The sequence below is a fragment of the Molothrus aeneus genome, chromosome 13, assembly GCF_037042795.1.
Source record: "Molothrus aeneus isolate 106 chromosome 13, BPBGC_Maene_1.0, whole genome shotgun sequence".
NCBI classification, from domain to species: Eukaryota; Metazoa; Chordata; class Aves; order Passeriformes; family Icteridae; genus Molothrus; species Molothrus aeneus.
The window spans coordinates 13555043-13582015 of NC_089658.1; the positions used below are offsets into that span (position 1 = coordinate 13555043).

General features: G+C 41.7%; 1 protein-coding gene across 1 annotated transcript in view; it reads right to left on the bottom strand.

The window, feature by feature from the left end:
- Positions 1-26973, bottom strand: part of AGBL1 (AGBL carboxypeptidase 1) — a 245523-nt gene that overhangs the window by 84638 nt on the left and 133912 nt on the right. The gene's annotated exons all lie outside the window — the stretch shown is intronic.

The window sequence follows — 26973 nt, forward strand, 5'->3', positions numbered from 1 at the left end:
GAGTTATTTTCTCAGGGGCAAAAAATACAAAGAACATCTCGAGGGTTTCCCTGGGGTGCATCTCAGGGTCTTGCTTCCAAGATTAAGGCAACATACTAAACAGCTATCAAGGAGATGCAAACAGTGCCTGAGCTGAAACTCAGTCTGTGGCTTTATGACTCCCTAGAGCTTTACTCAGAATATGGAAAGGCCTTAAGAAACTATGAGAAAAACAATAATAATAATGATATTAACACTATAACACACCTCAGAAGCCTAAGACAGTAACTGTTCATGCACTGAAGTCAGCTGCTGGATGATGCACCCATACTGCTTTGATGTTAGACAGCTCAGGAGTAACAGCTGGAGACTCAGCCAGAGGATTGCCTGTTAGCATACTTTATTCACTTCAAACATGGACATCTATTTATTTTAACTCAGGCAATTTTCTCTCTCCTTTCTCCCTCCCTCAGCAGAGGGAGGAAGGAGCTGGAGGTGCAGAGCAGCACTGCCATTAAACTGAAGCTGAGGACAGAGCTGACATGTTGAGCTAATGTTATTGATGGCATCTGCCAGCAATGCCAGGACCTGGTGTAGTGGTTAATAATTAGTCCCACCTGCATTACTGAAAGGGAAGCCTGACCTCCAGGCATTTCCCTTGTAGCCAAGTGCAACAGCCAACTGCAAAAATTTTGAGATTGTGCTTACAACACAGACTTATGAAAATATCCTAAAAGAAAGAAGGTAGAAAGGTAGAAATGATGCAGTCTGGTTTGGCTGAGGAGCTGGTAGGAAGCACAGCTCCACGGCAGGGAAGCTGGGTGTTACCAAGTGACAACACACGGTCTGTTTGTCGCAGCTGTACAGGAGGAAGCTGCTCTCCCTGCCAGCACCTCCCCTGCAGTGTCCTGCCAGCCTGAATTCTCAGTGACCCCATCTTCTTCTCTGGCACAAGGCTTTGTCCCCTCCTCTGGTCACATCTGTGTGACCAGCGGAGCGTGGTGCAAAGCCTCCCATGCCAAAAGGACCCAGGTGGGTTCTGAAGGAGGAAGCAGCAGCCCTGCACCAGAAAGCTGCAGATAAGCTCATCAGTCCTAATTAGCCCAGCCTCAGAAACATGCTAACTAAACTACCCTACTTTAATGATCAGCTCAAAGCTCCACACAGGTTTTGCTGTCCATTACATCAAAGCACCAGTCTGGACCAGCTTCAGCTTGATGCTCCAGATTCCTCTGCACAATGCAAATTGGTCCCTTGGGCTCTGTCATGCAATAATCTTCTGCAGACATCATGTTAAGGGATAACAGGTTAATTGTTTCCTGGCTATTATAGAGAGTAATGGAGCTGAAAAACTTTTCTTAAACCCTTTTCACATTTTTATACTGCAACAGACAGAATGGGAGGAGGTGATGCCTAATAACAGCTCAACTTCGAGTTATATTTATTTTCCACTGTAATACAAAAGAGGGGAACAAAAATAAAAGACTTATCATTTGGCCTCAACACTGTCAATATAAATTTTCCTAAACAAAATGGATCAAATTGTATTGGAAAACCAGTTCATTCAAGCTCAGCACTGATGCATCAAATGAATACCCACAACCAAATATCTCTCATCTTGCCCTCAAAATTCTTCCCAGACTAAATGACAATGTAATGGAAAAATTTTATTATTCATTACTCATGTGCTTTAAATATTCCAGGAGACAAAGACATTGATAGTTTTGTATCACAGATATTGTTGAAGGAGGTGGAAAGACTCCAGGAGTTAAATTAGAGATTTCTCCACAGGGTAATGAGAATTACAGTAAAATTAGAGCTGGGAGATACTAATAAATACAAGTAGAGAGAAAATTTCAGAGGGATCAATTTTTTCCTAAAAGGGATTTTTGACATTCAGCACAGGCACATCAGTGGCCTCTCCTGCTTTAGGTCACTGCTCAGTCCGTGGGGCAACAGCTTTTCCCTGCAAACCCACTTCCAGTCAACACACAGACACACACACTTACAGAATATTCCCTGCATCTCAACAGCTTTACACATGCACAATGGCCATGCCCTCAGGCCGGGTATAAATAAATTGACAGTCTGGTTTCTCACTAATTCCATCAGTGAGCTCTCCCTCGGAATACTAATCAAAACCATTTGGAAGCTCTAGAGGACAAACTTAGGGAGCTGAATGAAACATTTGGTGCCTGGTGTCTGCAGCCTTAATTTTAGCTTGAGCCAGCCCTGAAGGTTGCTGTACTTTCAACCCCTGTGAATGAAAATACACAGACACCTGCTGGGGACCTGGCTATTTGGACAGCTAGGACAGCAGGGAATAACCCAGGTTTTCCTATGCCCCAGAGATCCCTCAGCAGCAGGAATGGTATGCAAAACAGATGAAGTGGAGGGGATGGGAATTTGGGCCAAAATATATCAAGAGGATTAAGCAAGTGGAAAAGGCTGAAGATGCAAGGGGAAAAATAAAACAGGCTATCAGGAATTTCTAGAAAGATGAGAGGGACTGGAGTTAAGAAACAGGAGATAAAAGGGTGGGGGAGATAAAAGGATGAGAAAGAAGAAAGAGTTGTTGAGGTCAATGGATGCTGATACAGAGGAATGATAACAAGAAGAAAGCTAATGGCAACCTTGACCACCTTGGCACCCTTAGGGAAGTTGCCTTGCTCTGCACATCTGTCCTCATTACATCTGGTGCTCTGCCCACACGGTGAGGAGAAAAGTCCTGACTTGCTTTGAACCTCCTCACAAAACTTCTGCTGATCTCAGCTGGTGTTTCAGCTGAGCAAACTTCAACAGCACAGAAGGAATTATTGTTTTAATCATTCAAATGGGCTCTTTTACTATTAAAAGCCATGTATGTCACAGGCAACACTGTTCAAGGACCAGACTGAAAGGGAAGATGAAATACCTTCCCCTTCCAATCTGCTGGAGAAAGAGTCCTGGACAAGCGGCTCATAGAACAACTGGGGATTTAACAAACAGAACTTGTTGCCAATTTCTCTAGAAAAACCAGTTATTTAGGTTATGAATTCCCCAGCTGAATTGTGGGGAGAGGTATTTTCCTTCTTTCCATTGACCTGCTATTTGTCTGACATTTCCATTTCCTCACATTTCCACTTTTCCCTCACAGTATTTCCACAGATGTTTCCCTCCATTCTGTTCTCTCTCCCAGATTTCTTCTCCTTCTCTGTTCCTTCCTCAGCGTCCTTTGTCTCCTCCTTAATCATCTCCCATGAATGACTCAGTATATGGCAAGTTCATCATGTGTTGGAGGAGCCAAATTTTATTAGTGTTGCACCTGAGCTCTCTTTTATCTTGGCCACTCTGCTGCAACACTGCTACTAATGTTTTATGCCAACAATTTGCAAACTAACAGGAGGGAGACAGGGGTGGATTTAACTTCCCATCTCCTCAAAGACTGCATACGTACACTGAGGTAGTAGTTGGACAGAGAATAGCACAATAACTTTTTTGGTTTGGGGTTTTGTTTGTTTGTTTGGGTGCTATTTTGCTTGGTTGTTTGTTTTTCTGGTTTGTTTTGGTTTGATTTTTTGGTTTTTGTTTCTTTTTTATGCGTGCCATAATTGTGATGGGTGGTCATGTCAGGAACAAAAAAGAGAATGACAAACGAGGTTATTTTCCACCTATGCAGACAAACCATTTAGAAAGATGCTATTCTTTGCAGAGTTCTTGCTTTCCAATAAAATTGAGTAGTACATCGGTTTTCTGTCTCACTCATTTCCTTGTGACATGCTGGGGACCTATTTTAGGCCCTGGATGAACCTGGACTAAGCTTATCCCTCTCTGCAGACACTGAGCAATCTCTCTCCTTGTCCCACAATGTCTTTTCAAACAGAGCTGAAGAGGCTGAGTGAAGGCCAGGTCAGAGCTGCACATTTTAGTGGAATCTGCACTGTTTCACAGTAGCAGCATCAGGAGTGCCCCAAGTTCCTATCTGAGGGCTGCAGACAGTTTTGGGGAGGAGAAGTCTCCCTGTACCATCCAATGAAGATGTGACAGTCCAGAGAGCAATATTTTGACTGCAGACCTAACCAATGCCATAGGCGATGCCATTATTTTAAATAAGAATAATTAAAAAAAAAAAAACAAACCAAAAACCAAACACAAAAAAAGCCAAACCCCAACATGCTAATTTCCAAAGAAAAACATAAATTCTGCTCCAGGACACTTAAGCTGCCAAGAAACAGAACTAGGGACTCTTCAAGTCACACAGGAATTCTGAGGCAATGTAAGGAAATAAAGCAATTACCAGTTACTGGAGGCTATCAAGTGCTTTGTTCCAGAAAGCACATTTCTTCCCCATGCTCCCAGTATTTCCAACTGGCTAACTGGTATCTGATGGTGCCTTGAAAATTCATCTGTAGTCTCACCATGACCTCCTCTCACATATGTTCCTTTCCCTGCTATCTGAACTCTGTGGGGCATGGAACAAGTCACAGACAGGTTATAGCCTGAGGTATCTGGAGATTAAGTGTGAGGTGGGGCTATGTCTCAGAATCTGTGTCAAATGAATTAGCTGTTAAAAGCAGTTTGGGAAAGCAGGAAGCTGAAATTTTTCAAGTCCTAAATTGGCAGCCTAATCCCTGGATGACTTTTCTTCCCCTCTTATTCCACTTAAAAGTTTACCTCTATAAATAATTCTGATGTACAGAAAAGTAAGCAGACTCTTGGCCCACCCAAGCCTTTTCATCAGCTATGAATTTACCCAGTTTAGCCATTTTTCACCATGGGTGTAAAATAATTTTCTAATCCTGGCTGGTGATCATCACATGCCTTGGAAAAAATGATTTATGATACTTATCCTGGCTAATGTAAATGTAGATGCTACTCAAAGTGTCAAACCCACTTTAAAAAATCTCAGTAAGGTATTTGTCTTCATAATGCCATTCACAGTGGGGATCCCCAGGTTAATTATGTGCTATACAAAGAGTCAATTGTTGCATCTTAATTTCATGGAATGGTGATGCACATTTTTATTATATTACACAACATTTTGTTGTTTATCTGCATGGTTCTCTATAGTGCATTCTATTCTTTCCCAGATGAAAATATTTATTGACCAAAATGACGCAGCAAGGTTAGTGTGCTTTAATTCCCCATCCAAAATGAGACACCAGGACCATGGCACCTTTCACTTTTGCACCAACACAGGGACAGGGGCACTAGGACAGATTCAGTGAAATCCATCACAGCACGACTCAGACAGCAGCCCAGCTGCTCCAGCGTGACACCCCACATTATCTCCATCCCTCTGCTGCCACACTAGATCATCATGGAGACCTAACAAGCCACTGAAACTGTGTCTTGGTCTGGCAGCAATGTCAGGTAGAGGAGAGCCCTGTGAGGTGGGTTCTGCTCCCTGCTGTGCTGCCTCCAAGCACCCCCAGCACAGCAGAGCCCCCCAGCCCACGCTGGCTGTTCCTGCAGCTGAGCTTTACTCCTTCCCTCTGTAATGCAGCAGCTCCAGGATCCCTAATGCTTTCCCTGCACTGAAGCTGCCTTCCAGGCCACTAAACACTTTCATCTGTTCCCTCCAGCCCATGGGTATCACTGCTTTGTCTCTTACAAAGGGATGACCCATAACACACACAGTACTCCACAGGAGGTGTTTCCACGCTGGTCTACAGGGATATTAGAACATCTTCCAAGGCTCCCTGTTTCTTCACACACACAGGCATCTTACTCACTTTTTTTTTCCTTTATTGCTGCTGCTTCACATGGCACAGACATCTTTATCAAGCTGTCTTTGTAATAGCTACTTATGTTTTCCTGAATGGTGAGAGCTAATTCAGAGCCCAGCCATGTGTCTGAATGCTTTAAACTATTCCTTCAAGCATGCTGCACCCTGCCACTGCCTATGTTTCATCTTCCATTCTAGTACCCACAATCTTTCAGCCCGTCTTCCCACGGTATAATTTGCATCAGCTGCTAGCAGCAGATCTTATTATCTTATTATCTCCTTGCCTTCCAGTCATTCAAATTAGAAATACTGACCAGCACCAATTCACAGAGTGGTAAATGGATCCACCTCACATTTTTTTCCATCCCAGAGTTGTCCTATCCTACCCACTTTTCCCAGCCTTTTAACTAGGTTTTGACTACACACAGACTCTTTTATTTCTCACTCCATAACTCCCAAAATTTCTTGAATTTTTTCTCTTTGTGTGGGAGCCTCTCCTTTCATCAACTATGACTCATCTGGGATGCCCACTGATACCATTCTGCATGAAAATTAGCCTTCACCCTTAAAAGCCATGAATAAAACTTTATATACTAATTTCTCATTTGTCCTCTAGCTCCTGTACTTCTTTAAAAAAACAAAAAATCATACTATCAAGGCCCTATTAATTCTATTAATACTCTCAATCATTGGGTTTTGTTATCCCAGCGTTAGCCCAGGCCCTGTGAACCACATATTGGTGGTTCTCCCATGACATCAGATAAGGTTTTAAACATAAGGAATCATAATTATGATTATTTACCTTGCTGAACCTGATTTACACAGTCATCTGCTAAGTCTGCTGGCCAGTTTTAAAGATTTCTTTTTAGTAGTTCAATTTCTTAATTTCCTTACAACTCCTACAGGGGAAAAAATTGGGCTTCACCTAATTCTGTGAGTTACAACCTTGATCAAATATCAAATAACAGAGCAGACAATGTGCAAGCACTGATTTGTGTACAAAGCAGCCAGCATGGTCCCACAGCATCCTGCTCTGTTCCCATCCTGGCTGCCTGCAAACTCTGCCAGGGAACTGTGGCTCCAGAATGCATCCAAATCCCAGCCTACACAAACTCTTATTGTTCCAGATCCTTATTGTTTTCCAAATCACACCTTGAAGCATAGAAGCTTCCTTCTTTCCTCCAAGTCTAGCTCTGCTCTCCACAAAATCCCTCAAATCCTTCTGCCAATGGCCTCAGAGCAGAGCTTCCACCTGGGGGTGGCTTTTCTGGGCACATCTGATGGCACTCAGCAGCCTCCATGGTGGGATAATTACATGCACATATCCAGAAGAGATTATCCTGAGGCCCTCTGTGTGTTGATCTCCTTAAAAACTTACTTTAAATAGGCCTTCACAGGTGAGAGGTAAGGACACAGACCAATCCACAGCCCTGCACCTTCCTCTCCCATTTCAGTTTTCATTACTGTAACCTTTCATGCCTTCTATATCCATCCCCTTATTCTGATACATGTCAAAAGCTACCTGAGACTTTTTTCCTAAATTATAAATGGCTCCCCCAGGCTAATTTCTTTTTTCCATATCACAAATTCTCTTTGGTCAACTTCAGCAAACACCATCAAAGCCAGCCTTCCCACCTATCCCTCCCTACAACCTCAGCATCAGTGACAGGAAGCAACTATGATGCTACAATTTATTGTATTAGCACTTCTAAAACAACAAAGGAGGCATTGATTTTCCAAGCCAAAGGCACATGGGAAAGCACAAAAAGCCTCTCTGCCCAGCTCAGATCAGAGGAAAGAGACACTGCAGAGGAGAGGGCTTCCCTCAGCCTGGTGCCTGCTCCCTTTGAAGAGGGAGGATGGAAGTACAAGCAAGGAGCTCGCTGGCTGTTCCCTTACAGGTGTCAGTGTAATCATTCTGACACAGGACCCTTCTTGCTGCTTGTCACATTTAACAGAGAAATGGACAATAACAGGGAAAATATGACCCTTTTTTTTTTCTTTCTTTCTTTTGAATACTCTATACGAGTCACCTGGAGAATGGCTGATAACACTGAGGGTAATTCAGGCAAAAATACTGCAGGACCCTCTGTGATGTCTGCTCTGATTTAATATAGGTTCACAAAATGAACATGTAATACAATAACACCACAGAAAGTTACAGAATACATGAGAAAGCTGGGTCAGAGGGAGATTTCACCAGACAGCCCAAGGGCAAGCTACTAATCATTTCATTCAGAGGCTGGGTTAGGAAGGACATCCTGCAATGAGTCCCAGGGATGTGATATCCACAGTCAGAAATCAGAGATCAGGAAGGTCCTTCCAGGTGAACCAGCTCCCATTAACCACTAACAAGGGTTTGCACAAACTAAACTGAGAGCCATTAAGATACATATGCTGGATATTTATATCTTAAATTTCATTGGAAAAAAAATATTACTAAAAGGAAAGCAAAAAATCAGGACCAAAAAAGCTTCTAATTTATTACAGGAAGGATAGGAACTTTTGGTGCTTGTCCATGAGGAGCTGACCTGGAGCATGCAGATGATTTTAGACATTTGAACACATTTACTAAGGAGAACAAGGGTCAGAACTGGCAGTGGATGCAGAGTTTTGCAAACCAATGTTTTCCCTTCTATAATCCTACCAGCACAGGGTCACTTTAATACCTGCATACTCTGTGTTTTAGGAGAGATAGAGACAAAGAAAGTCTTTGAAGACTGTGAGGAACAGACAGAAGAAAGGGAGACAAGTCCAGAGACACAGAGCTATGGTGAGGAGAGGCAGCTCTCTCAAGGGGGGTAACTGATGTGACCCCCAAAACAGCACACTTGCTCTGCCATGAACATGTCCACATTGACTTTTTCACAGATGGACACCAGAAATAAGCAAATGGAGGGCAGCTGACAAACGTTTCACCCAGAGAGAGCATCAAGTGAGAAGCACACAGGACTTGTAAAAACTAACTACAAGTTTCTGAGTCTTTGAAACTCTACTGACCAGCAAAGCAGACAAACATTTATCAGCAGAGGAGAGGCTGACTCCAGATTACAGGCTCTCAGGATTTTTCATCTCACAGATGTACTACCTGAGAAAATTTGCATAAGAACACACTGCCTTTTTCTTAGGAGTCCTTTTATGATTTCTACTGAAAATAATAATGATAATCCTCTGTTTGTGACATTGCAATCATTTCTATTACAATCAAGTGTTCTGTCCAAAAGGAGGATTACTGCTTCAGTTTGGAAAGTGTATGGACTTTCAGAGGAGCTAAGGAAATTTTCCCAAGAAAATGACCTTGGTAAGAGAGAACAAAGACAAAGATATAAAAACAACACTACATATGATCAGAACTGCCTCTTCCAAGAGGCATCTGAAGCCCTTTAAGTTCACAAAACCTGGTATTCCTACAGATGAGGAGACAGAGACAATGGAGACAAAAAAAGCATCAAGACATTCCTCTGTACTGTGCTATTCCAACATTCTCTCAGCTTTTTCCTTTGACAAGCTATTAATGTTTTAAAACTAAACATCACAGAGACATATAGAAAACCCAGAGCAGTTTTCAACTCCATCCTTTCAGCAGTGTCCTGTGGGGAGGAGCATCACTGCACATGGTGCTGAATGTCAAACAACTCACTTAAACCTGTGCCTCTGGCAGCTGCTCAGAAATCCACAGAACAAACAGTTAAGAAAAAGGGGAAAGGAAAAAAAAAAGCCTTTGTTTTTCTGCCTTTTTTTTTCCTCAAGAACATAATTTAGCACGACTTTCCACAGAATAATTTGCATGGGGTTACCCACAATGCACTGCATTATGGTAATACATTTCAGCCTCTGATGCATATTAGACTGACAGTGCTAAGAATCTGTTAAAGGAAAAATAAATGATACAGGATAAATGATGATGTAAGACAGGACAGTAAACATTCCACACTTGTGTAATCTGCCAAATTTCAGTCTAAAACTGGCCTAAGAAAGAGAACAAGACTGTTGTGCGCTCAGAACAGCTTTAGGGAATGTTCTCAACTCAAGCAGAAAACAATACCTGACTGAGACATGGATGTAATCACCAAGGAGTGGAAAGTACAACAGACCAGAAGTAAGAGCTGAGCAGAGGACAAGGAGTGATTTTCTTCATTTCTTTGATTTCCCAGTGGGTAGCACTGGAGGGAATATTCCTTCCTGCCCATCCAAGGATGGCTCAGTTCACTGTGCTTCACCACACACATTCACTCACTCTGCCTTCTGCTCCTCTCCAAGCCCTGCTGTGCCCCTTCTGATGCTGGTAGCGATCCCTAAGAGATCCTGGACAGATTCTGTGCTCAAAAACAGCTGTCTCAAAATGCTGAGCCTCAGGGCTATGTGGTCACAGAATCCAAACTGCTGACACCTCCTTCCTGCACTCACGGATGGCAACTCAGCCCTTCAGCTGGGGGACAAACACTTCCTTCTGATGTTTTCCAGAATTTGTCTTGCACTTTCCCATAGGAAATATCCACAGGAAAACAGAATCAAATATTAACTGTCCCCCTTCAATCAATTCCACACACTGTTTTCCTAGTAATTGAAGCAATCAGCTATCACTCCTCAACTGAACTCACTCCTGAACTGAGGGCTAAGTCTCTTTTGCTATGTAATGAAGAGCCATTTAAATGGTCAGGGGACTTTCCTGCAAAGCCCTCAGACAAACAGGAGCAAGAGGCAACAAGGAGGGAACAAGTTATAGGGCTGGTCAAGGGGAAGGTATATGGTGAAAAGCAGGATTTTTCCATCAGGGTCTCTTCATTAGTTCTCTCAAAGCTAAGTCACAGAAAAAATGAACAAAATAAGGGTTGAGGCCAAATTATATTTGCTGAAGAGGAGTTATAGAGATTAGTGCATTAATTAATTGAGACAACGATGTCAGCAAGGGCCTGACCTTTATTCCTGCCCTAGTAACAGCTTTGTCCCTGGTGGCTTCCAGCCTGCATGCTGAAGCCATTTAGATACATCCCTCAATTAATCTCAGGATACCCTCTGGGACGTAGGAGAGCAGCACTGTGAGCTTCAAGCAGGGATGCTGAATCAGAGGAGGAGTAACCCAGTCAAAGGCACCTCATCAAGGGCATTGGCAGAGCTAGGGAGAGAGCCCACAGTTCTCTTTACCTCTCACACTTCACCCCTCATGGATAGGAACAAAGCTCTTTGAAGGTATTAATCTGGAATTCTGCCATACTTTATTAAAAAAATAAATCAGAGACTAACAAGAAATAAAGATTAGGTTTCAAAAAAAGCCCCTGCCGCAAAACCACAGTAAAGAGCCTGGTTTAAAAAGAATTTGTATCATTTATGTTCTGTAATAAAAAGCCAGCAATACATGAAACTTGGACAAAATGACAGATACTACTGAGACCAGAACAGCAGGCAGGTCTTCGGTCACATCCTGCTTCTCCCCCTTCCACTGGGACCAAGTCCTTCCCTCAGGCAGAGGAGCTGCCCATTCCCTGAGCTCCTGCCACTCTGACAAAGCATCCCCAGAGCCCACAAGTGCAGCTGGATGGCAGGACACCAGGTAGGATAAAGAGCTGGTGCTGTCCCACACAGCAGGGATGGACAGAGGTGGAATCTGTCACAGCTTGAGAAGACAATAAACAATCACAGTTTTTCAGAGGCAGTCAGGGGACCAAAAAGCCACGTGAGTTGAGGAGAGAGTGGTGATGCTCAAGGATGGAAGGTGCCTGCTGCTATCAGAATAGATGTTATTATAATGACTGAGAGCCTGGATTTGTTTTGCCTGCCAAGCAAAAGCAGCAGACACATCAGCCCATTGATCTTGGCCACAGGCTGCATCAGTCCAGACTCCTGTCCACAGACTGAGTTCCTGGCTTCACTTGGGACCCTCCTTGTCACTGCAGATCCACCAGTGATTCCTAGACTGACCCCAGTCACCACCACTGGACCTGATCCTGTTTCACTTGTTTGTGCTCCTGGCTTGACCTGGTTCTGCTTCATCACCATGGCCCTGCTCAGTGACCTGGGCTCTGGGTGAGATCTGCCCATCCTTCACTGGCCTGCTCTCTGCAGGCTTGGCTGGCAAGGAGAGACATCTGGAATTAACTTGATTTCTCCCATTGCTTGCACTGCACTTCACTCTTCTCAGTACAGCCTCCAAATTCTTTCCACTCTAGATGAGCAATAGTGCAGAAGCTGTAGCTTGAATGAGAAAAATTGTTCCTTCAACATGTCAGGCCATCCCTAACTGAGCTGAACCTGCCTGTTCCTTCCACTTCAGCTCTACAGTCCTTCACATTCAGTCCTGATGCTGGAGAAAGCTCAGACAAGAAGATCTCTGGTGTGGATGGAGCCTAGACTGGCACATACTCAGCTTTGTTCCATGCTCCTCCATTTAGAGGTTACAACATCCCAAACCACACACAAACTTCTCTGCATTACACTGCACTCACTTGTCTGGCACCTTCTTGTCCACAAGGAGCCAACACCTGCCACCTCTCAAATGTCATATTTGAATTTGATAAAAAAATTTTCCAGTACAAGTAAGCCTTTAACTTTAGGTGTCGAATTAATTTTCATTAAATCCTTCAGGGTTACCTCATGTTAGAACCCAGCTACAAAAATAGATTTCCTTTCCTCTTCCTAGCTATTGTTGGCAAACATTAGTAATAGTGAGAGAAGCTATTTTGGGACTTTTATTGGCAAGTCTTATGTTCAGACACTAAAGGAAGTAATTGGCTGACAGTGGGGGAAAAAGCGCTAGACGTGGTTTTCCAGAAAATACCACTTTCTGCCAAGCTCTTCATGCACTGTTTCACTGGGAAAAAACCCCAACAGTAACCCCCAAAACAAAAGAAAACCAAAAAGCTTTATTAACTGCTACTAATAGAGGACACATCTGTGAGGATGAATGAGAGACAAGGGCACATATGCAAAGCTCTGTCTCAGGCTGACAATCACCAGTGTTCAAGGACACATCTCTGAGACACAGGTACCATAGCAAACACACCCATTCATAATTACACAATTAAAATAACTCGTTCACCATGTACAGACACACCAGTGCACATTTGCATACTTGGAGGTGTGACAGAAAGTGTTTTGAACTAGCTCACTCACGTGTGTGCCCACATTCAGTCATAGTCTTCAGCAAAGATGAGTTCGCACTCAAAAAGATTTCCTGCACACAAACACTCCACCAGTACAAACACTCACCTCTTGTGAGTCAGGAAAATACAGGCAGGAGCTAAATAGAAGCACACAGAGATTCATATCTATTTCTCTTGTAAATTGTGCAGAAAGTCTTCACTCATGTATTAACACCGTGCTAATAATTTCTGTTAATTAGTGTTAAAATGGGAAAACATGATAATGCAGATCTCGGTCCTTTACAAGTGAATTAATTACACTCAGCAATACCTGTCACCCCCAATACATACAAAGGAGTAACACAGACTTGTTTTTCTATTTCCCAGGCATTTGCTTCAGTGTAACTAGGATTTATTCATCAATGAGCTAAGAAACAATGCAATAAAATTCACTAAAAGGAAACATAAAAATTAAGCCCTTTCCCACAAAGCCACGCTGAGCAATACAATTACCCAGACTCTTCCAGACTCCTAATGAAAATCAAAAATGATTGGCAAATGATTTAGGAAAAATATAACCTGTTCTTTTTCACTTCTTTGTCTTGTACATTTGTCAGCAAGCAATGGATGATGCAGCTTATATCACGCACAATCATAAACTTGTGCTGTGTCTGGTGCCACCAACCTTGCTGTGCATCCAAACCCACTTAGGATAACGTGCAATCAGTGAAGACAAAAACTTTATTCAGTCCCTGAGTGTTCTTGTATCAGGTTTGCTGTGGGCACAGCCATTCACAGGGACTAATCACTCACTCACACAAAAATCATCAGCTCATTACATGGGTTACACATGCAATTATTCTCTCCATGTACTACTACTGATTTTTCCTTCAAGTGGAAAGCAAATTCTCTACAATCCCTATATAGAGAGACTGAGTTCTGTATACATAGCAAATAATTTTGTGCTGCTGTACAAAAAAACATGCTATGGGCAACAGAGGAAAAACTTCTTAAGGTTATATTTTTTCTTTTTATTTTTTTCTTTTTTCCTTTTAAATTCAAGAACATATACCTGAATGAGATGTATTTTGGGATTATGCCAAGCCTCAGTAGTATTGACACAGAAATATGAGTAAAACATTTCTGGTTGTCTTGGGAGCATTCTGGCTGTCTTAAAGGAGAAGGCCTTCAATTACTGGTTCTGCCTTTTTGGAATCTCTTTAAGGTTTAGATTCTGGGTGAGGAGTCACATTTAATTCAGTTTATCATAGCTGTACACTCTCAAATGAAATCAGTGGAACTGACTGGAAAGAGAGGATATTTAATGAAGCACCTTGGGGCTTGAAATATCTGTTATTCAGTCTTCATGAAATAAACTTCTCTTCAGAATTTTACATTCCCTTATTTCAACCAGTCAGGATCTCCAGCAAAGCCAGCCTGACCTTAAATGCCATCTGGACTGTACTTATGTATTCCAAACACACCGAGAAGAGCCACATGCTTCTCATTCTTGGGCTATATGAGAAGATAATAAGCCAAATCTCTACCACAATAATTTGATTCCTCTTCAGGCTGTGCCTCTTTTAAGAACTTTTTCACGTGAATTCATAAATCTACCCAAGCTTTTTCTTTCCCAGAGAATGCAACAAAAGATTTTTTCCAAAAAAATATGTGAGAAATCCTGATAAGATTTCTCCTTTCTAGCAAGGGAGCCATTCATGCTCCACCAGTGACAGCACTGAGTCAACAGCACACTCACTAAACTGTTATCTCAATTCCCTGCTAGCAAGGTCTAGCCTTGTAATTAGGATCAAGAGCATGAACCAGTCACCATTTACACATCTGTGGGATGCTGAGCATCTCTCTATCAGCAGGCTGAGGGCTCTTCAACAGGCTCTGACTCTACATCTCCATCTCCAGCTGGAATGGTCTTGCTTTGCCCTGTACTCCTCTGCCACTACACCCATCCACCTAATTTTAAATCCAAAATTTTTGTGCTGAGAAAGACATGCCTGAAAAGCTGCAGAAGACCCTAAAGAAAGGTAAGGAAAGTTAAGAAGATATGAAAGCTCCTTTCCACATTTTAATAAACAGCATATGAACAGCAAGGAGGAAACATTACAAGGGATAAGCTGTTCTCCCTCCAAGCAGCAGCTGTGACAGGCATTGTCTATGCTGGTTTGTTTCCCACCACCCCTGACATCAATAAATTTGTCATTGAACAGGAGTGCTCAGTGTGAGGAGCTGCACCACCCTTCTGCTCCCATCCTGGCTGGAGGAAGGGATGGGCTAGAACCTCACAGGGCATTCATCTCCTTTGCTGTCCTGTGGGCTCCCACAGGCAAGCAAGAAATGCACCAATGGCAGTGCTGTGAGCATTGTGTCCTTCAGAGCTCTGCTGCAGTCCTGGGCTCTGCACACCTCCACTCCAATTAGTTACAAATGGAAGGGAACTGAGAGACAGAATTCCCCCCAGCTTTGCATTTATTAAAAGGTCACCAAGGAAATGTGATTTTTTTTTTTTCCTGTGAACAGATATCAGAAGCTAATGAAATCTGAACTCAGTCACTGCTGTGTGCATCTTCTTTTCAGTCTTCCTTTAGAATTGAGCTTCCTGTCCCTTTCACAGGCTACTACAGACTCCCATATGTGCTATAGCAGGCAAGATTTAACAGGAGGGCTGAGGTTATGCACCTCTGCCTTCTTCCTACCCTACCTGCACTCAGTGTCACCTGGCAGCAGAATGACACAGAGTTCATCATCATCATAGTTTATTTTAGCACCTTTCCTGGTATAGACCCACAGGGAACATCTATGTGCATTCCATATATCCGCACAAAGTACCTGCACTCATGTAGTAGAATCATAAAATCATTTAGGCTGGGGAAGACCTCCAAGGTCAGGCTCAATCTTTTTGTTAGGCTCAGGCAATGCTGATACCAATTACCTGTGTTTCGTGTTCTGCCTATAAGCAGAGGTAAATGTGCACTCACACACGTACACACAACCTTGTGCACACCTTCTTCCAAGCACAATCTCTCATTTGCACACAGCCAGAATAAGCAAATCCATGGGAAAATCATAATCATGTACATCCTGTCACTCACCCATGCTGCAATCCCTACAAACCTGCATGCTCTGTCCCCAAGCACACACCCTTCCTGAACCCCACCTCTAGGAATGCAAGAGGTCTGGGAATCAATAACCATTTACAGCCCTTCAATCCACCACTGTCAAGTTTGTTCTCCCCTGTTTGCAGTGACAGACAAGCAGAGTAAAGATGCAGGACATCAGTATGCAGAGGAGGGGAGGTGGGCACTGTGTCAGCATAAAAAGCAGGAAGACACTGCTGAATCCAGTTGAGGTTGTTCTTGCCTCCTGCAACCAACTGAGCAGAGCTGCCACTGTCCCAGAAATCTCCTGCTTTATTCCCAGGACATCAATGCAGAACAGAACAGGGCAATAACCACAGGCCATTTTCCAGAAATAACATAGCTGTACATGGGAAAATTCAGAAAGAAACCCATTCACCTGTTTCCAAAGCCTAAGAAATGACCTTACCCACATAAAAATGTGCTACATGATCAATATTATACCAAAATGCTCAATGCCATATCCTACAGAGGAGACAGCCTGAAACTAAAAACACTTCAGGCACGGCAGGTCACCCTTAGAACTGTCAGGATGCTTTGCTGACCTTTTAAAGAGAATGAACATGCAAATGCAGTGCACCTAAAAGCAGTCAGTACCTCTAACAACGGATTTCAACCATCTTTGCAGCATCCAGAATAACCAAAAATCTAAGAACATTCCCAGAGCCTGACATGAGCTCTAACCATGTACCTCTGCCACAGCCTCACCTGCAGAACCAGCATCTAAACATCCCAGAGCTAGTCAAGGTCAGCCCACAATATAGCCCTGAGTTTGCCACTATCTATATTCAGAGATCTCAATTCTGCATTACAAACAAATCCTATTATGCCAGGCCTGAATCTCTCCTGGGCAGAGACTGGCATTAATATAAATATAATTATGGTTGTTTAATAAATGTACAATGTCTGCCGATGTATCTCGTTAAATTACCCACAAGAGTGAATTTTGCATTAGTCCTGACAAGGCCTATTTTCAGAGCTGACATTTAATACCAGCTCCCAGTACAAATTCTACTTCAGAGTACAAAAATCAATGGATTTGGTGAGAAGTAAATGTGTGAACCACAGAAGCAGTTTTGGTGGCTCGTTGCAGGTACCCAGCCTGTGCAACACCTTTACCTAGAGCTGATCAATCAGATGAGAAATTCAAGTCATTTCTGTGTATGTGGAGGTTAGCAGGGCTGTTCCTGACCCAGAAAAATCTTCAATGCTCTGACCCCTGGAAGTCCTTCCAATCATTGAACACACTGGCTTGATCAGAAAAATGACCTTTCTGTCGCTCTTTCCAAGCCAGCCTGAGCTCCACTTTCAGATCCCATTTATTTCATTCTCCCTCACTGGAAGAGACAGAAGGGCTGCTCTTAAAAGGTCATTAGAAAGTTGGTGTCCAGCTGCCTACTGCACACCCACATCTTTCATCTTGGGTGAAATGGTTCTGTCTGGTGGCACAGGCCACAGGGGTGACTTCAGGTGCCAATTCACCTGGTGTAGGAGAGCTGAAGGTTGGGAAGGAGTCACCAAGTAACTCAGGCTTGTTTGTTTGTGTTGTGTTCCAGGGTTGTCTCCCTTCCTCCCATCACTGCCAGCCAGCCAGGCATACATGCTCTGGGCCATCAGGGTTGTGCAGCCCTTCTCCCTAACTCACACAACAGATCCAAGCCTATTCCTCCTCAAGGCTAGAAAGAAAAATATGAGGAAGGCAGTAAAAATAGAACTGGATGTATAATGTAATGTAAAAAAAAAAAGAGAGGGCTAAAGTAAACACCATCAGAAATGCTAGATTCATACTCCATTGTTTTCATGTAGAGATAGCAATTCAAACCAAATAATCTCACTTGACTTTCAATTATCTTGCAAGATAAAATCATTTTATCAACTAGCAGCTTCCCCTCCAAACCAGAACAAGTCTCTGCACATTCTGCTGAGCAGTATCTTTTAAACAAATGACTAGTTTAAAAAAAAAAAGTACCTATGAGCAAATGCAAAGTGCCTCACGGATCCTGTGTCTAAAGAAAATCTATATATCTGTTCTAAATTGCATTTTATCAAGTAAGTGATCTCCAGCAGGACTAAGTTACTGTAAACTGGACAAAATTTCTAGGCCTTTTTTAGCCCTAGTAGTACACAGCTGTATCTCTCTCCCAAAATCATTTACAGTATCTTCCTGAAACTCATTATAAAACATCTTTTTCATTGTTGCTTTGTATGAATCTCTGATTCAATTTCATTGTGGAATTCAGTCATTACTTCCAGCACCCCCAAAGGAAACTTTCTGCTTTATTCGTAAAACTAAGAGGAGGTGGGAAACAGAAAGAGATTTGGTGAGAAATGTTTTGAGAAAGATGCTTTGTCTAAGCCAAAACTTTGTGAGAGTATGACAGGATACAGGTGACCTTTCTCAGGAAGAGCTGCTCAGCTCTTGGGGGATGTTTTTGATCAGACCCCACAAGAAAAATATCCTTGCAAGTTGAGCTCCCTTCTTCCCTACAAGGGATGGAGGCTGTTCTATTTTAGGTGAGTGCCATTGCTCCTGGGTTGTGCAATTAAGTCTTTCTGGCTCAAGGAACATCTCATTATTTACACAAAATATTACAACCCTACATGAGAAGCAGGGACAAGTTCAACAAAAGACCTTCTAGCAATCTAAATCCTTGCTTTGAAGCAGGCAGACTGGAATCTGAGTTTTCTCCAGCCAAAAGAGGGTAGTGACCTGCTGTGTGATCAGCTGTTTTCAATTTTTGCAAGTTATTTTAAAAGGCTGTGTTTTCACCCTAGTGCAAAATGGGAACATTGGCTTGAAATATCAGAAGATTTCAAAGACAACACCTGCTTTCCCCAAGTACATATCAATATTTTTATCTTCTGTGGCAAAAGGTGCTGAGAAAGTGTTGACTATAGTGAGGATGACGAGAATGGAAAATAAGGCAAAGCATCTTCAGAGGTGTAAGTCGTAGCCCCAGCCTAGTAAGAATTTGGTCTGTTTAAATCCAATCCCTAAAACAAAAACATTTTACTAGGACTAAGCAAACAGCCAACAGAGTAGAAAGTTTCCTATTTCTGGGTCAGAAATAACAAACCGAATAACTGTCTTGTAAGTGCCAATCCATGGCAGATAGAAAAGTTTGTGAAAAGAAACAGTTTGTTCCCTTTGCTCTCAGTCCACTGACCTAATAAATCCCAGAGGAAGAAATGATAGGGCAAAGATAATCAGCATTTAGTATCATCATTAGTGAAAACACCCAGACAAGAACCATAATCTTTGAAAAGATTAACATGGTAATGGATGGAAAAAGAAATGCCTCTAACAAATTAAAGACACTATTTTAATAAAGGCATCTGTTTAAAAATCTCATCCATGCAATAATTTCCATAGTAGTGTTCCAGAACTTATTTTCTGGTGATGGTCTCAAACACTGTTCTAAGGACTGCCATGAATTTTTATCTTCTTATATCCATTTCCAACATTACAATGGCTCATGTCTATTTTCCCTATTCTCTTTGTTCAGGGACAATAAATCTATGCTATCATTTTTTACAAGATTATTTTCATGAGCCACATTTAGGGAAATGACCTCTACTCTTGTTTACTCATTACATTCAGAAATGCTAGTAAATTAGTGCTAACAAAGAAACTGAGACTGAAATAACAGAAATGTGCCTCACTACAATCAATCATGTAGATTTTTCACCAGTATTATGAGTCACTGTCCTCTACACTAATTATCACTTTCTTTTTGCTACTCAACCAGCATCATTTTTAACAAAACATATCCTTAATTCTTGATATAGAGAACTGTGTCTTTTTGGATATGTAACAAAATGCTTTTTTAGAAAAGGACTAAATTTCTATTCATAATACTTCAATTTTTTTTTCCTCTTGTGGTCTGCTTTAACTCTAATATATCTTCAGCTCTGAAAAATCACCCTTATTAAGAAAAAAAAAAATATACAAGAAAATGTGTTAATAGGAACCCTGTCCCCTGCCCACATTAAATGTAATTGGGTCATGATCACTGGTGTCTAGGTAACCACAAACTCCCACAACAAAGATTAATTCATCATTTCCTCTTACAAAGTAGACCAAAATAGAACTGCAGTAGATACTACATCTTTTGTGTTACAAATTAGTCATCTGTAATGTTTGGAATCATTAATAGTATTTACTGCTGCCACACGAAACCTCAAGTAGATCTCACCCAAGCTGAAACCCATGGCTACACATTTACTCTTTCTGCATGGAATACAAGTGCTTCTGAGGTAGCTTATCCCATTTTCTGGTTTAATTCAGTGTGCCAAGGAGGATCATTTCCTAGCCTTTGCCATCCTACCTGCACTATGTAGACCTGAATTGTCAGTAAATGAAGATGCAGCACACTGCCACTCCCCTCATCCCAGCCAGACATGCTGCTGCCTTTTCTGTCCTCCCCAAGCAGGGAGCAGACCAGAAGCTGGAGGTGTTTAAATTCAAGAATTTCCAATATTTTCCTAGCAGGTTCCAGAGCAGCCAGTTAAATTACAGCTTATCAACAGAGATGATCTTTCCATTAGGCTTGCTCATTATTCTTTAGCAGTAGTGTGGAGACATTTGAGCAATTATTGCACCTGCAGTTTTCCCTGCACTAGTTCAGTTTATTTATGACAGGGTGTTTGAGTTTTAGCTGCATTTGTTTTCCTAGGGCTTGCCCCCCTTCGACTTCATGAAAGTTTACTTTTCTTCCAGAGTGCAAGGGATCCTCATCCACGTGATCTCCCTGAGCATTGGAACACAGCTCACTTCTCCAAAAATGGTCTTCTGCTTCAGATCACTTTATGCAACCAATAATCATCTTTCATTCCTCCCTTGACTAAAAAAACCTCTTAAAAACTCTCTGGTAAAATCACCAAAGATTTTTGTCCTTCCTTTTCACCAAAAGCCCTGAAGAATCCTATCATATAGAACTCCACCTATTTCTCTGCCATATGCTCCCAAAATGCATCATCCAAGCGTGCCTTTGCATCTCACACATCTGGTCTGGACAGACAATGCAGTGTCATGTTGTGCTTGTGTTTAATCCTCTGTCCACTCCTGCTAAGTGAGGCTCACTTATGACAACCACTTGGTTGAAAATATCCCAGTGGTTGTTTGTTTTGCAGCAAAAGACATTCAGAGATATCCTTTTAATTCTCTAGAGAAGAGTATCACACAACAATAGCATTGAATGTCTCTGAATTCTCTTTCTTCTCTTGGCTGCCAGTAACCAACTTATTTATTATTATATTATTATTATTATTATTATTATTATTATTATTATTATTATTATTATTATTATTATTATTATTATTATTTCTACTATCTTCAGCCTTGTCAGGTCTGAGCCTTCCCTGCTTATGACAAATATGCAAATGATTTCTGAATTGTCCCCAGTATCTGCATCTCTGCACATTGCATGCTGTGCCAAAATGTCTCTTTCTAGACCACATATCTTCACTTGTAGATCTCCCACCATCTGGCAGCACATGTATTCCTCAGACAAAAATTAGAATGTAACACATCCAAGGCAGATCACAGCAGGTTTTTGGGGTTTTATTTCATCATGCATATGCAGTATGCAATGCAGGGTCTTACCTAAAGATAAGCCATAAAACTTCAAATTCCATCCCAAACTCTCCTGCTAGGCTTAGCAACTTCTGTCTCAGAGTTCATCTGGCATAAGCATACCCCCACTTCACAAGTTTATCACACACAGAAGAACACATTTCTACTCTAGTATTCAAAACTAAAGTGTTTACAATTTAGTTTGGCTTAATTTACTTTAGAAATGAGTTAAGCCAAATTTAATTAAGGCCACCTTAATTTTGCTTCAGAGTGTTGACATGGAGCTTAATGTGGTTTAGCACAAGAATTTCCACTTGCACCTTTAGCTAATTCAGAGGCACTTTCCTGCATGCTCTGATATAGACAAACTATTAAAGAATTAAGCATGTTTAATTAATTATCAAAAAAGACTGAAAGGTCACTTAGGTTGCATTGTGTAAATACCTTCTAGAGAACAAACTCTAAGTTACTAAAGGTCTCTCTAAACTAGCAGAGAAAAACAGCACAAATGCGGCTAAAACATCAGGCAGATGAATTCAAATGAGAATAAGGCAGTCATATTTAACAGTAACTGACACCTAGAAAGTGCCAAGGGACCAGATAGATTTCCAATCCTGTGATATTCTCAAATCCAGCCTGGATATTTTTCTGTTTACACAAATACAAGTTAACAGGCTTTGTACAAAGCCGCCTGGGTGAAGCCCAAAGGCTTATCATGTACAAGAGGTCAAACCAGAAGAACTAACAGTCTCATCTAAGCATCAAAGCTTCATGAATTTGTTATTAAAATTCTGTTTTCAGTGCTTAATACCCTTCCCAGCAACTGCAGCCTTCCCTGCTACAGGACAGGCTGCACCTGGACATGGCAGAGGAGGGCAGGAGCACAGAGCTCCCTTTGCTCTTGCTATGACTGGAATATTTTTGAAGTCTTCAGTCCAGACTTGAGACAGAATTACAGAAAGGCAGAGAGGCTGTGGAGCTGTGCTGCACAGAACACTGTTATCATGCCCAAGGAGCTGCAGTAGGAGCAGAATTTCCAGATGTGGACTCTTTCAATTCCCATCCTCTCTAGCTGGCAGAGCTGACTCTGACTCAAGGACAAGCCCACCACCCAGCACAGTTTGCAGACACACAGGCATTATTTATGATTCTTGAAGTACCAGGCAAGGGCACATGTTCTAATTTACACAAAAAAAAAAATATATCAGCACTTGGTCAATAGGAAAGAATTTAGTACTGTTAATGCAGAGAAATAATAATCAGATCTGCTATACTGGGAACCTGGAAACCACTGGAAACCATTTTTGTGGTACAAGAAAAATAGAGAAAAGATAATAATTAGTAAAAGAGCTCAGCACACCGAAAAATAAATAAATCAGAATTGGAAACAGAATGAGGAAATGAACCAAACAGACAAGAGCTGGGTGGACCCAGGCTGTATCTGCAGATTTGGAGACTGAAGAGAATGAACAGACCATCCAGTGTGATTTTAGGGGAGACCAGAACAGGGGACCTGGATAACACAGAAGATAACAGAGGCATGAGGATGGCAGTCAGTGTGGATACAGAGCTGACAGACAAGCAAACTGGGAACTCCTGCAGCTGTGGGAAGCACATTTTACAAGGATACAGAAACCAGCAAAAGGAAGATTAGATTTCAAAATATAGTTTATGCTTAACTCCAGATGGCATATACATATTATGGGCATCAACTGGTAGAATGCACTGCTGCAGGAAGCCCTGTCTGATAAAAGATTACAAAAGAGAATGAAAAAGTCACATAATTATTCACAGAGGCTGTAGCTCATTATTCCAGGTTTTGAAAATGATAATCAGGGCTCCTGCTGTAGTGTATGAAGCAGAGGAGAGGCGGGTCAGGCTGGTAGGATTATTTCCTTCCTGTGTCTTAGTGCAATTGGATCAGTTGCCTTACAGGCAGGTTTTGTTTCCTTCAGAGCCATGAGGAAACAGTGTCTGCATAAGGCAGGATACCTGATTATTTGGACCAGTGATCTGATCCAGCATGGCAAATGTTATGTTCCTAAGAGGAAAGAAATTCGTCTTTACAGAAAATCCTGTAATCAAAAACCTTGAACTTTAAATGCTTCTAAGATTCCATGCATAGTCAAAGGCATACATGGCTCTTTTAGCCTGTGCTTTTCCACCTACCCATTCTTATTTTCCATGCCTGAGGAGTTCATGATTAGACTAGGAGCTTCATCAAAGGGCAATTTTCAGCTGCCAAATAGATTTGTACAATAAATCCACACGGGGCCAGATTAACAAGCAAGAGAGACATCAGAAATCAAAAAGCTTGCTGCTGTAATTCCCCAGAAAACTTGAAAGGATGATGTGCAATGATATTTGGGCTTTTAAATGGGCGCCATTGAAATGCTGCAGTTAGTTTTCATTAGGAATGTTGCTTTTCTATTCCTTATCCTTCCCAAGAGGTTTGTCTTTAGAAGACTGAGATCCCATGGACACATTCAAGGTCATGCCATTCCCGATTTCTTAGTGGACTTCAAATATGACAGTAACATTTCATCCAGAAAAATCACATGTGTGTGTGTGACTGCAGTTGTCTGATTTGTCAGAAAAATATTTTAAATAGAAAATGAAAAATAATCTTTAAACATTGAGTTTGCTTTATTTTTATACTTTTTCTGTTTGCTGTAATAACTTTTACTGTGAATGTAGTTAAGGCTCTAACACCTGAAGTCAAACCAGGTCCTCAGCTATGCCCATAAACTGAATAAACACAATTCAGAGATTAGCCTGACCATAAATTGCTAGGCATTTTTCAGCCTTCTGGCACTACAAAAGACTGTTTGACTTCTGAGCATGACAGCACTGATTTTAATACTAGGAGAGCTTGTTCCTCCTTGCAGCACATGGCCAAACCTACTCCCTCAATCACAAGGTGACAGCATTTGTTGTTTTTATGTCTCCACATGAGTACACTGGTTTTGTTCATTTTCAAATAGGGACACAATAGCAGTCACTTGTCAGCAGGGTGAAAATATGGAGGTGAGCCATTGATTCATGTCTTGTTCCCTCACAAAATGCAATTTTTTCTCCATGCAACCCCAAGTGCAATAGCAAATAGCTTATTTTGCTTCAAGTGCCTGGGCTGCCCAGATTGGTAATGTCAAAACCTGGGATTCTTCCATCAAGTCCTGTTCTCTCAAATTCTGGAAGATGGATATGACAGGACACTTGCACTTCTGATTCTGTGCAGTCTTGTTGCTCATCCACTTTATAAAGAAACAGTTTGATAGCCCCTGTCAGTACCTATCAACTCCTTTCTGGAGTACAGCTTTGGAATCTGGGAAGACTGGCTTGCAACCAAGTATCTGGGGGAGTGCAAAAGCAGCTGAGGGGGAAAAATCCCATAAAAACCTCAGAAACATCAGTTGTTTACAACACACTAGGGAAAAAAAAAAAAGAAATCTAAAGATCAACATTCAAGACAAGCATTATTCAAGATGATGCCTGTTTTCCACTCCCCAGCCCCATGGAGCTTGCTATGTCTGTCCCTAGGTTTAACAGAAAGCCAACTACCAGCTAGGACACACCAGTAACATTGCAAACATCATAAGCAGTGAAAGGAATGCAGGAGATTTCCAGGATTTGTTGGAATAAGCTCCCCAAGGGTGAGTCCCAAGCTGAAGGAGTAAACAGCAGAGCTAATACAAGTGTATGACAGTGGAAAAGGGTGGGCCAAAAAAGAGGTACATGACAGGTCTGCTTTTCTATTCTACATTCCAGCCATGCCCACTGGATCTCAACAGGGCTGGATAACTCCCAGCTTTGCAGAGTCAAATCTATTATGATCTCGCCTCTGTTGTCATATTTTATTGTGCTGTAATTTAACCATATGGCATGGGACATCTTCTCAAGGTTATAGCAAATTAGGGATACAGCTGGCTCAACATCTCAGGAGAAACAATTATCAAAATAAGATGTGTAAAATTAATTGAGTATCTTCATTCAAGATCCAGTTATCACCAGTGACCATCTTGGTTCATACATACAAAAAAGAAATTATTTCCAATATATCTTTCCTTGGGTGCTCAGCAATACTAAGGAATAAAATATTATTTCCCAATGCTCCTGATAATTCTTGCATTGGGTTTTAGTGCTTCCTGGGTGTTCTGGGGACAGGGAGGCTAAAGAAAGTCCTGTACTGTTCTTCTCCAGAGTCTTTCTCCCCTGTTTCAAGTAGCAGTGTGAGTTCAGGCACAATGGAACATTCCTCCATCCCCCAACACTCAGATCTTGCAGCCCAGGAGCAGCAAAGCAGATGGCCTGAGCAGCAGCTGAAACCCACTGCAGCAGTTGCTGGGAAGGACTTTTTCCAAAATGTCTTTCAATGCAGCATCCATGGGACACCTCACCAGATGGGCCAGAGCAGGCAGCCACCCCTGTAGTGACTTCTTGAAAGAGTTAACGAATCATACAGTCGTGGTAGGAAAACATTTGTTTGTTTGTTTTACAGCAGCAAACTCTGCCTGCTGGACTGAGGGCCCAGGGCTTTTCCAGAATCATTCACAAAGCACCAACATTTGGCAAATGTGGAAAGAAGGGCTGAGTGTTCTCAGTAAAAACTTTAATACAGTTATACTAATGCCAGAAAATGAGTTTTAACCCTGTATAGGGTTGGAAATCCCCAAAACAATTCCCCTGTCAGAAAAAAAACCAAAAACAAACCAAACAAAAACAAACACAAACTCCTCACCGCAAACAAACAAACCCAAAAAACAAACCCAAAAAACAAACAAACAGAAATAAGCCTTTTTCAGATGTAATGATATGAAAAATGACCCTACTCAATAACTGATCTTTTCCAAAACAGCAAGGTTTAACTGGCTCTGCAATGGATAAGGAAATGGGAAAACAGAGCATGGAGACCAGCATTACCTTCTTGAAAACTTTACAGACTAACTTAAATGCATACAAATAGCCCTCCCATATGCCAACATTGAGCACCTCAACAAAAAATAGCAGATGGCAAAAACATCCATGACTTTTGGAAACAGAGATGGTATTTACACCTCATATAGTACTAGTCACACCTGTCTTAATACAACTGTTTTATTCCCCATCAAGAAAGGTGAGATCTGCTGGGGTGGATGGTCCTAGAGACAAACTCAGGTTTTCATGTAGATATAAGGCCCAAAGAATCCTTACAATGTTCTGTAATTTGCTTTTCCAAACAATCAGAGAGCTAAAATCAACACACCTTCAAACACGTCCGAGTGCAGTTAAGATGTGATTTCTCACTTAGCATCCTGTCAAATAATAAAACAAACAGACCAATAAAAAGCACTTAACAAGGGGAAATATGCCTGCAGTTAATTCAAGAATTTCATATAAGAACTTTGTAGATTTAAGTATCTACAGGAAGGACAAACACCCACCATCTCCTGATTTGTTTGCTCAGAAACCCTTTCTCTCTTCTTCCCCCACTTCTTAAATACC